At 45.4% G+C, this 12,835-nt stretch overlaps 1 protein-coding gene across 4 annotated transcripts in view; it reads left to right on the top strand.

Annotated features, from left to right (window-relative positions):
* Hacl (2-hydroxyacyl-CoA lyase) overlaps positions 1-12,835 on the top strand; it is a 320,106-nt gene that overhangs the window by 227,489 nt on the left and 79,782 nt on the right. The window lies entirely within an intron of this gene.

The raw sequence follows: 12,835 nt of genomic DNA on the forward strand, positions 1-12,835 counted from the left end.
CTGTTTTGGATTGAGCACGGCTCCCTACGTTTTCACCCGAGTGGTTGCCAAAGTGGCTCGCTGGCTACATCTGAAGGGAGTACGGATTTCAATGTACCTGGACGATTGGCTAATCAGAGCCAGTTCGCAAGAAAAGTGTCTGGAGGGTCTTCAGCTTACAATGTCTTTGACGCAACAGCTAGGTCTGGTGGTTATCTGGCCAAATCTCAACTGACACCCTCGCAAAACATCATCTGTCTGGGGATGAGGATTCAGTCAGGGGTTTTTTGGGCTTTTCCAGCCCCGAAACGCTTTTTAGATTGCCTAGAAAAGGTGCGATATTTCTTAGACATACGGTCCTGCTCGGTAAGAGAATGGATGGGTCTACTGGGTACCCTCTCATCGATCGAGCAGTTCGTATCCCTGGGGAGACTTCATTTACGGCCTCTTCAATTCCATCTTGTAAAATTTTGGACGAGAGATCAAGGTCTAGAAGAGTGGATGCCGAATCCTCTGGGGATCAGGAATCATTTGAGTTGGTGGGACGATGCCAACAAACTCCTGGAAGGCCTCGAACTTTATCAGAGGAACCCCGACCTAGTGTTGTATTCAGACGCCTCAGACATGGGGTGGGGTGCAACACTGGGGAAGCCCGAGATATCGGGTCTGTGGGAAGAGTCTCGGAGGGAATGGCACATAAACATCAAGGAGCTAGTGGCCATTCACCTAGCACTAATGCACTTTCAGGAGGAAGTCCAAAGAAAATTAGTTCAGGTCAACGCAGACAACACAACAGCGTTTGCCTACATCAAGAAGCAGGGAGGCTCTCGTTCAGACTCATTTTACAAGGCTGCGAGAGATCTACTACTGTGGGCAAAAGCAAGGGACATAACCCTGATAACTCGCTTCATAGAAGGGGAAAGAACTTCAGGGCAACCTTCTCAGCAGAGGAAGACAAGTTCTAACTACAGAGTGGACCCTACATCACGAAGTGTGCACCAGCCTTTGGATGCTGTGGGGTCAACCCTCAATTGTCCTCTTCGCTACACAGATGACAAAGAGGTTACCAGTGTATTGTTCTCCAGTCCCAGACCAGGAAGCAGCTGCGGTGGATGCTTTTCTCTTGGACTGGGAAGGACTAAACATGTACGCTTTTCCACCATTCAAGATCCTGGACAGAGTCCTGAAAAAGTTCAGGGAGTCGCACAACGCCTGCATGACCCTGATAGCTCCGCTTTGGCTCATGAGACCTTGGGTTGCAGAAGTGATGGAGTTGCTGGTAGATACCCCCAGAACGTTACCAAGTCGGAGCAATCTATTCAAAGAGCCACACTTGGAGAGGTACCATCAGAATCTCCCCGCTCCCAATCTGACTGCCTTCCGACTATCGAAAAGCTGGCAAGAGCGAAGGGCTTTTCAAGGGAGGCTGCCCGAGCTATCGCGAGAGTTAGGAGGACGTCCACAGTTAAGGTTTACCAATCTTAGTGGGACGTGTTTTAGAGAATGGTGCAGGACTAACAAATTTTCCTCTACCAGCACCTCTATAGCCCAAATAGCAGACTTTCTGTTGCATTTGCGAACAAAAGGAAAGTTGGCTGTTTCTACCATCAAGGGTTACCACAGCTTGGTAGCCTCCGTCTTTCAAAACAGACACATTGACGTGTCAGGTAACAAGGATCTCTCGGATCTATTAGATCTTTTGAGACCACTAAGAGAAAGGACAACCCAACCCCCTCTTGGAACCTGGATGAAGTCCTGGCCTTTTTGACCTCAAGCAGGTTTGAACTTGTTGACAAGGCTTCTTGGAAGGATCTTGCCAAAAAGATTCTATTCCTAGTTGCATTGGCTACAGCCAAAAGAGTAGGAGAGAATCATTGTCCATGGCTATGCCAGGATAGCAAGGGGGGAGGTCTAGCCACGCTAAGGTCGAGGACCTTGTGGCAGCCCCCCAGAGACTTTTACAGGCCCCTGGGTGGATCGCTGAGTCTCTTAAGGAATGCAGGCAAATGAGGCAGGATAACTATGAAGCCAGCTTCCTTATCAGGTAAGAACCAGATTATTGGGACTACTAAGTTGTAGCTATTAATAATTATATGAATTCCCGACGGGATAGGGTTTTCTACCCGCCACCAATAGTTTCAATCAGCTATATATATGTAACTACCAGGGAAGTTATATACTGTATTTAAAAATGGTATTTTTTATTATAAAATAAATTTTTAAATATACAGTACTTACCTGGTAGTTACATATATAAAAGGGCCCTCCCTCCTCCCCTCTGAAAACAGGGGCATGGAATTTCTGAGGAATGTTGGGAATGGTTCCAGTTACCTACTGAGAGATGGCGCTCACGTATGACCACCTACTCACCTGGCGGTGATTGCCGCGAAATTTGATTTTTCAATATTAATCTTACCCGATAATCATGTAGCTGTCAACTCCGTTGCCCGACAGAATTCTACGGAAGGGATACGCCAGCGATCGCTATACAAGAGGGGGGTGTACTCACAAGCGCCACCTGTGGCCAGGTACTGCAGTACTTCTTGTTGACACCACCTCAATTTTTCCTCTGTCGTGCTTCCGGCAAGACGTTCATGGATACGCTTATAATTTTGGAGTCTTGTTCACGGTTTTTGGTGAAGTATTGCTCTAAGATTTCAGCTTTCGCTATTCAGGAAGTTTTATTATTAGCTTAGCTAGCTTTTGGAATTAATTTGATTAATTATGGTGACGAAGAGAGTATGAACTCTCTTTCACCTTTAAATGGCCGACCCTTCCCTTAGACGGAAGTGTTGGTGTCTAAGAGAGTATAGACTCTCTTTCTTAATTTTGCTTAACAAAAGTTATAGATTTATTTTATATCTCTCCGCCTTTTATAGGCCTCTTCGATTAACTTCCTTTTATTATAAACTTATTAAAATTAATTTTTATATTTGTTTATATTCGACCTTTCCTAATAGTAGGCGGTCTTTTCTTGGTACCGAAGTTAATTAACATTGAGCCCGTCATTTCGGTTTTACCTGTTAACATATTATGCTATTTTAATGTTTTTGAAAGAATTTCTTTGATAGTCTCGTACTGTTTTCAAAGTTGAACTAACGTTTTGTTTTGTCTCTGCAGTTGTTGACGTTCAGAACGTTCAACTTGCGCTCTATCGTTACGATAGAGAGAGAATTTTCACGGTGTCACGTTGCAGTAAGAGTAACCGTTTCTAGCGTTTTGTTCATTCTTTCTTAGCTTAATGGTTTTAATTCTAATAAAGGAACTTTTTATTTGGGAAATATTTCAGTTTTTTTCCTTTAACAATAATATGTTTTAACGATATATATGATTGGGCTCTTCTCTCAGGTTCTAAGTCAAGAGAGAGAGAGAGAGAGAGATAGAGACGGAGGGAGAAAGAGGAGGATAAACGTTTCGTTCAAGCGAGTAACGTTGTTATCGTTTTTGCTCTTCTCCCTAGTCTCTTTAGGGGAAGAAGGTAAACGTTTCTAGAGTTTTTTCTTGTTCTCAAGCTTTATGCGGTGAGAGATTTTAAACGTAGTTTATTTGATCTAGTGTTTAGTCTCTTTCCAGCCACTGAATTATTTATCTTTCATTAAATTTTTCTGTTACATTGTAATTCTGTTTTCGCAATTACTAACTTTTAAGGAAGGATAGAATTGCGTGTTTCAGGTACAAACCACTTAAAGTTTCGAGTTCAGTGAAATAAGTGCAAACAGAAAATCAAAAGTGATAAGTGATTAGCGCAAAGTGTGTCAGTGTTGTGCGTGAGGGTACTTCTGTGCGTGCCAGTCGTCCTCCCAGTCCGGGACCTCTTGCAAGCTCCCAAGCCCAGGGGAGAAGCAATGTCGAAGGGCAAAAGGGTTCGGCAGTCCTTGATCGGCGCACAGAAGTATCCTCGGTGGTTGCGGGCGTGTCTTACAGAGACCGTCACTCCCACCCGCAGACGATTGAGCCCTTATTTTGCTCGTCTGCAGAAGAAATTTCGGGGAGAAAACGCTGGACTCAGGTCTCAAGACCTCTTAAACGTAAAGTCCAGTCCTCTAGAGTTCAACAACCCGGATGCAGTCATTGGGTTAGCTCTGACTCTCCGCAGTCATCAGGTGACTGCACACCTCCTAAGAGAGGTAAGGCGATGCCTCAACAGCATCTTCTGTTAAGGCTTTGCCTCAACAGACCTTATCGTCTGTTGATCCCAAGATGACTTTGCTGCAGTCCATGCAGTCGCAGCTTGCGGTCTTAATGCGTGAGTTTCAGGCTGAGAAGGTTACACCTCCTCCTGCGAGCGCTCCGCCTCACCGCAGTCCAGTCTGCCAGGCGTACGAAGTTGAGGTTCCTTAAGCTACCTTACCGCGTTCGGAGTTGCCAGTTACCAGCGTTGTGCAGCAACCTCAACCTTCCTTAAGGCAACCTCAACAATGGGAGCAGGAGTCTTATGCCTTGAGGCAAGTTTTTCTTGCAGTTAGACCATCTTCGAGGCAACAACCTCTTGAGGTACGACAACCTCTACCATCCTTGAGGCAGCCACCTCAGCTCTCGCAGCTGCTACCTCAACTTTCCTCAAGGCGAGAGCCTCAACTCTTGAGGCTAGCTCCTCAGGAACCTCAACTCGTGAGACAGGAACTACGTTCTGCGCAGCCGCTACCTCAACTCTCGCAGCTCACACCTCAAGAACCTCAACTCGTGAGTCAAGAGCCTCTCTCTGCGCAGCCACCTCAACCCTTGAGGCAAGCGCAACTCTTAAGGCAGGAACCTCATGCTATGAGTCAGCCACCTCAACGCATGCATCTGCCACTTTCTCCTCAACTTGAGCCTCTTCCCATTCAACTTTGAAATAACAAATGACAATAATAACACCTCATTACTTTCATAACTTGCATTTGTAATCATATACATGTATGCCTACACAAACATTATGATAATGGAGGTTATTCTTATTACTTATAAAAAAAAAAAAAAAAGAAAAAAATATATATGTATTCCTTGCAATATATTTTTAACAAAATCGCAAATATGGCAAAAATACCTTCAAAACAAAAATGAATCATGAGTTATGAATGTAATGTAAATATTATGTTGATATTAAAACCCCATGCAAGCATGCATGAAGTTATGCAGTGTTGCCAACAGGGCGAGTTTCCCTTTCCTGAGGTGAAGTAGATTATAGTACGTATATTTAGTGCAGCTTAATTCTACGATTATCATGCCGGCTATCAAATTCATCAACAAAACAGTCTAATCAATTTCCTCGGCACGTGCACTTTCAATGGACAGTAATGCGATATTACTCAATCTAGCACTGGTCATGGAATTTCTGAGAAATGTTACACGCCATGCAACATGCTCTGCTTACCTTACAGCATGCTCTACATACAGCATGCTCTGCATACAGCATGCTCTGCATACAGCATGCTCTGCATACCTTACCGCATGCTTCTCAGTCACACATCTTTGGTTGTTGCCAACTCACTAGACTGTCAAGCAGTTTCATAACGTTGCCTTCTAGTCTGCTGCTTTTGCACCAGTGAAACCCTCACTGAGAGAACTTAGCTTTTCTCGGATATGGTCCCTGTAGATGAGAAAGTGCTTTTCTCCCTCCTTCTGGTATTCCCTTGAGGACTCTGTCATTTGGAGAGGAGCCTTTAGCTGCGTAGCCTCCTATGGACTTTTATTTAAGCATAACATGCTTCCAGGGAAGGTAATGGTTCCACTTCAGTCGCTAACCCCGTCTGTTACCACACCTGCTCCCATAGACCTTGAGCTGTGTTGCAAGACATGCAGTCCAAGCTTAGTCCTTGTTAGAGGATTTTTTGTTTACGGAGTCAGTGTGTCACTGGGAAGACGTTCAACAACCAGCAGAAGTGACTTGTTGTGACGCAGTGCGGCAACCTCAGCAACCCGATAAGGAGTTGTCTGTACGACCCAGACAGTCTAGACAGCTTCGGGTTGTCACTGTACTTCCTCGCTTCCCCATGGTTGACAGTTCACAGACTGTGCAGCAGTACCATGATCTTGTGTCCGGCTCCGTCAGACGACTGGCTTTTAAGAGCTCCCACAAGTCGTCGCTGTCTGGAGATTCTCAGATGGACTATGGATCTGACCAAGGAACTGGGCCTCCTGGTCAATTTTGAGGAGTCTCAGCTCGTCCCATCCCAGACCATTGTCTACCTGGGTATGGATCTTCAGAGTCGAGCTTTTCGGGCTTTTCCGTCGGCCCCAAGGATCTTCCAAGCCCTAGATTGCATCCAGAGCATGCTGAGAAGGAACCGATGCTCAGTCAGGTAGTGGATGAGTCTAACAGGGACACTTTCATCGCTGGCCCTGTTCATCGTGTTAGGGAGACTCCACCTCCCCCCCCTTCAGTATCATCTAGCTGCTCACTGGATAAAGGACATGACGCTAGAGACGGTCTCAGTTCCTGTTTCCGAAGAGAGGAGGTCTTCTCTCGCGTGGTGTAAGAACAGCTTTCTTCTCAAGGAAGTCTACCTTTGGCTGTTCAGAAACCCGACCGCCGTCTCCTCTCGGACGCATCAGACACGGGCTGGGGTGCGACTTTGGACGGACAGGAATGCTCGGGAACATGGAATCAGGAGCAAAGGACACTTCACATCAATTGCAAGGAGTTGTTGGCGGTTCTTCTGGCCTTGATAAACTTCAAGTCCCTCCAGCTTAACAAGGTGGTGGAGGTGGACTCTGACAACACCACAGCCCTGGCTTACATCTTCAAGCAGGGAGGGACTCTTTCGTGGAAGTTGTTCTAGATCGCAAGGGACCTCCTCATCTGGTCAAAAGATCGAAAGCTCACGCTGGTAACGAGGTTCATTCAGGGCGGTATGAATGTCATGGCAGATCACCTCAGCCGGAAGGGTCAGGTTATCCCCACAGAGTGGACCCTTCACAAGAATGTTTGCAGCAGACTTTGGGCCCTGTGGGGTCAGCCAACCATAGATCTGTTCGCTACCTCGATAACCTAGAGACTCCTGTTGTATTGTTCTCCGATTCCAGACACAGCAGCAGTTCACGTGGATGCTTTTCTGCTGGATTGGTCCCATCTCGACCTGTATGCATTCCCGCCGTTCAAGATTGTCAACAGGGTACTTCAGAAGTTCTCCTCTCGCAAAGGGACACGGCTGACGTTGGTTGGCTCCGCTCTGGCCCGCGAGAGAATGGTTCATAGAGGTACTGCAATGGCTGGTCGACATTCCCAGGACTCTTCCTCTAGGAGTGAACCTTCTACGTCAACCTCACGTAAAGAAGGTACACCCAAACCTCCACGCTCTTCGTCTGACTGCCTTCAGACTTTCGAAAGACTCTCAAGAGCTAGGGGCTTTTCGAAGGAGGCAGCCAGAGCGATTGCCAGAGCAAGGAGAACATCCACTCTCAGAATCTATCAGTCTCAAGGGGAAGTCTTCCGTAGCTGGTACAAGACCAATGCAGTTTCCTCAACCAGTACCACTGTAACCCAGATTGCTGACTTCCTGTTACATCTAAGGAAAGTAAGATCCCTTTCAGCTCCTACTCTCAAGGGTTACAGAAGTATGTTGGCAGTGGTTTTCCGCCACAGAGGCTTGGATCTTTCCACCAACAAAGATCTACAGGACCTCCCTAGGTCTTTTGAGACCTCAAAGGAACGTCGGTTGTCCACTCCAGGCTGGAATCTAGACGTGGTCCTAAGGTTCCTTATGTCATCAAGATTTGAACCTCTCCAATCAGCCTCTTTTTAGGACCTCACATTAAAAACTCTTTTCCTCGTGTGCTTGACAACAGCTAAAAGAGTAAGTGAGATCCACGCCTTCAGCAGGATCATTGTTTTCACATCTGAAACGGCTACATGTTCCTTGCAGCTCGGTTTTTGCTAAACGAGCTTCCTTCACGTCCTTGGCCTAAGTCGTTCGAGACCCCAAGCCTGTCCAACTTGGTGGGGAATGAACTGGAGAGAGTACTTTGCCCAGTTAGAGCTCTTAGGTACTATCTAAAAAGGTCTTAACCTTTACGAGGACAATCAGAAGCCTTATGGTGTGCTATCAAGAAACCTTCTTTTCCAAGGTCTAAGAACTCAGTTTCTTACTATTCAGGCTTCTGATTAGGGAAGCACATTCTCATCTGAAGGAAGAAGACCTTGCTTTGCTGAAGGTAAGGACACATGAAGTGGGAGCTGTGGCTACTTCAGTGGCCTTCAAACAGAACCGTTCTCTGCAGAGTGTTATGGATGCAACCTATTGGAGAAGCAAGTCAGTGTTCGCATCATTCTATCTCAAAGATGTCCAGTCTCTTTACGAGTACTGCTACACCCTGGGACCATTCGTAGCAACGAATGCAGTAGTAGGCGAGGGCTCAGCCACTACATTCCCATAATCCCATAACCTTTTAACCTTTCTCTTGAATACTTTTTATGGGTTGTACGGTCGGCTAAGAAGCCTTCCACATCCTTGTTGATTTGGCGGGTGGTCAATTCTTTCTTGAGAAGCGCCGAGGTTAAAGGTTGGGATGAGGTCCTTTAGTATGGGTTGCAGCCCTTGATACTTCAGCACCTTAGAGTTGTTCAGCCTCCTAAGAGGAACGCTGCGCTCAGTAAGGAAGACGAACTTATTTAAGGCAGAGTAATGGCTCAAGTCGACTTCCTTACCAGGTACTTATAATTTCATTGTTATGTTGAATAACTGATAATATGAAATACGGGATACTTAGCTTCTTGATATACATGTACACTGGTTTTCACCCACCTCACTGGGTGTGAATCAGCTACATGATTATCGGGTAAGATTAATATTGAAAAATGTTATTTTCATTAGTAAAATAAATTTTTGAATATACTTACCCGATAATCATGATTTAATTGACCCACCCTTCCTCCCCATAGAACCAGTGGACCGAGGAAAAATTGAGGTGGTGTCAACAAGAAGTACTGCAGTACCTGGCCACAGGTGGCGCTTGTGAGTACACCCCCCTCTTGTATAGCGATCGCTGGCGTATCCCTTCCGTAGAATTCTGTCGGGCAACGGAGTTGACAGCTACATGATTATCGGGTAAGTATATTCAAAAATTTATTTTACTAATGAAAATAACATATTTCTGCCGTGCGCGCGACGAAGCGCGGGATTAAGCTATATATATGTAACTACTAGGTAAGTATATTTAAAAATTTATTTTGTAATAAAGATACCATATTTTTTATCCTGGGCGCCCGTGTCCAGAGAATGGCGGTCTTCAGTTTTACCTTACTAGGCCTACTGCACTTGTTTAGCGGAATCAATGGCCCCTTCCTACCCCCCCCCCCAGTCTTGATCATAGGTTTCTGCGGAATGGATGCTTCTCCCTAATAAGTGACCGCTCCAGGTATCTACTTGTCCTCATCCTTTGTGTAATCTGGATCCGGTAATGTGCAAGGGAACTGGCTAGTGGGGGAGAGTGAGAGCATGAAGTTGACTCGGGGGGAATTGAGCCTGGCAGTAACGTTTAGCACCGTGGCCTGTAACTTAGTGAGGTCGAGTTCCAGTAGGCCGCGTCCGGTTTCCTTCTCCCAACAAATCCGTATTTCAATGCGTAGGCCAGTGGTCTTTAGGTGCCATCTCTAATTTAGGACAGGCTTGAAACACTTGTGTTTTGTGAGTTTTAGGCAATACGCTTATTTAGAATACAAAAAGAAATCTTGCAACTCCAGGGGACATAGATAATCCTAACTCTAAACAACTGGCATATAGAATAAAAAATGAAACTAAAAGGTAATTAGCAAGTCGGGCTTACTTGTGTGGACCGCCGTACCTCCTAGACTAGCAGACTTGAGTTGTAGTAGAGAGAAATTTAAAGTACTCAAATGCTTAAGGTAAAATAATTAATACAAAAATATTTATCTCAAGACACTCGCTTAAAGAAGAATCATCACTCACAATTTGCCTGCCATAACGTCACGAACAATAACAATGTCTACCTATAAACTGTGAAGAAGAAGAAGAGTAGGGAAAAATTTTAGGTGCTGGTACAACCTGTCTACAACAGTCTTAATAGCCTGTTATGAACGAATGCCTCCTCATAGAGTATCGCATAATGCTACTCACCAGGCTGCTGTAGGAGACAGTTGGCAAGAAAATACCCTGGTCCATCTTACTCGGGTGTTAACACACACTAGTTCGCAAGGAAATCTCGCACGGTGTTGCGCACCCATTCACTGATTAAGGTGGGCGGCCAAGCTCGTCTGCCTAACCAAGAGAGGCACTTCACTTATGCTACACGGAATGCTCTCTTGGGTGAGTCTTTAAATCAAGAACCGCAAATACAAGAAGCATGGTCCGGTATACTGTAAAGGCGAGTCCTTCGTCACGGTGCACGAGTAGATCTGTTGCCTTTGAGAACTGGGAAAAGTGCACAAACCAGTTCACAATTCCAGTTCTCATCCTGCAGTTGGGCAAACTGGAAGGAGTGGGCTCTACCAGTTTTGCCTTACAATTATGGACTCACCCCTCGCAAGTACACACAGATAGTAATTACATTTAAGAGCTGAAAGGCTCTTATTTTTTCCAGCTCTCACCTCGCAAGCATACGCTCTCAGCAGGAAAAACTGGAAGAGGTGCCCAAGCCAGCGCACCTTACTAACCCTCTCCTTGCCAATGCTTTCCCCTGAGAAGAGGGATGACAGGTAGCCTCCCCTTCACAGACCAACCATCCTCAGACTATTCCACCTTTGGTCAAGACCATACTAGGTAAGGCCTTTCGGTCAGGGGATCAAGTACCGGCAGAGCTTTCTCCCGAGAGGCAAACTCCTAGCACTAGTGGCAAAACGGCTTGGGCATCTAACATTCCTCGAGAAGTTAGTGCCTCACGGCTGGCTCCACATACTGTCCTTAAATACCTTAGTATCAGTGGGACCTGAACATAAGAGAGACCTGAGTTGGTGGGTGCTAGACACCAATCTCCTCAGAGGAGTAGCTCTCTCTCCTCCCCTAGATTGGCTGGTCTTCATAGGTGCATTAAAAGAAAGGGGGGGGGTCATCTGTTATATCTGACGGCATCCAGACTTTGGTCCGAATCCGAAAGGCGGTGCCACATAACCTTCGGGAAATGAGGACAGCCTGCCTGACCCTCAAGTACTCGCATTAACTCCTTTGAAGGCACTATGTAGTGCTGATGAGCATTAATACTACAGTAGTATCCCACTTAAACAAACAAGGAGAGACCTTGTCACATCACCTATACCTGCTAGCTGTATAAATCCTCAGGTAGACGGAATGGAATTGGGTAGCCTTAACAGCACTCTTTATCCCGCACAAGAAGAACGTGCTGGCAACCAATCTGAGCTAGAGTAGTCAGATACAGGTACAGTAGTTGGCTCCGAATGGGCTATCGACCTGTTCACGACGTCCCTAAACCGGAACTATCGGTGTACTTCTCACCAGTACCAGTACCATAAGTGTTCTTGTAGGACGCTTTTCAACACCTGTGGGACAAAATGGACGTTCATTCGTTCCCTTCCTCCTGCCTAGTAAGGAGGTTATTGAACAGGTTAGGGGAATTGCAGATATGCATTGACCCTCTTAGCTCTGCTGTGGCAGCATGCAGAATGGTTTCTGGACCTTCAACATCTGCTCATAGAGGCACCGAGAGAGCTCCCTACACTTTTCGAGCTACTCAGACAACCACATGTGAAGATTTTCCACCAACCGATATCATTGCTATGTCTTCACACCTGAAGGCTATCCAGTAACTACTCGCAAGAGAGGCTTTTGAACCTGGTTGCTAGGCGCATGGCAAGATACCTCTGGGAGTCGTCGTCTGTGGTGTATCAAGCAAAGTGATCCGTCTTCTGTTGTGGAGGTTATGGATGGGATATCTCTCCACTCAGTGCGTGTATTCCAGCAATGGCGGAGTTTTTACTGGTCTTCAGGGGGGGGGGGGGGGGGGGGGGACTCACTTAACGTTGGTGGGGAAAAGCTTTCATTCAGCCTTGAACATTGTCTTCGAACTGAATTTAGTTAACATTTCCTCCTTGACGGAATTGTCACTCCTCATACGGAACTTTGACTGTTCCTGCCCTCTGTCAAAAGTTAGACCATCTCCATTGAACTTGTCAGGGTCTTACATTCACTGAAAGGAACCCCTTATGAGCCTCTATGTCAATCCTTGAATAAAGACTTTAACCTTAAAGACAGTTTTTCCAATATTAAACTTACCCGATAATCATGTAGCTGTCAACTCCGTTGCCCGACAGAATTCTATGGAGGGATACGCCAGCTATCACAATACTAGAAGGGGGTGTACTTACCAGCGCCACCTGTGGCCAGGTACTATAGTACTTCTTGTTGACACCTCCTCAATTTTTCCTCTGTCGTGCTTCCGGCAAGACGTTCTGGGATACGCTTATGTTCTTGGAGTATTTTCACGACTTTGGTGAAGTATTTCTCTTTGATTTCGGCTGTCGCTTTACTGGAAACTTCTATATTAGCTTAGTTAGCTTTTGGAATTAATTTGATTAATTATGGTGACGAAGAGAGTATGAACTCTCTTTCACCTTTAAATGGCCGACCCTTCCCTTAGACGGAAGTGTTGGTGTCTAAGAGAGTATAGACTCTCTTTCTTAATTTTGCTTAACAAAAGTTATAGATTTATTTTATATCTCTCCGCCTCTTATAGGCCTCTTCGATTAACTTCCTTTTATTATAAACTTATTAAAATTAATTTTTATATTTGTTTATATTCGACCTTCCTAATAGTAGGCGGTCTTTTCTTGGTACCGAAGTTAATTAACATTGAGCCCGTCATTTCGGTTTTACCTGTTAACATATTATGCTATTTTAATGTCTTTGAAAGAATTTCTTTGATAGTCTCGTACTGTTTTCAAAGTTGAACTAACGTTTTGTTTTGT

The sequence above is a fragment of the Palaemon carinicauda genome, chromosome 19 (genome assembly GCF_036898095.1).
Source record: "Palaemon carinicauda isolate YSFRI2023 chromosome 19, ASM3689809v2, whole genome shotgun sequence".
Taxonomy (NCBI): Eukaryota; Metazoa; Arthropoda; class Malacostraca; order Decapoda; family Palaemonidae; genus Palaemon; species Palaemon carinicauda.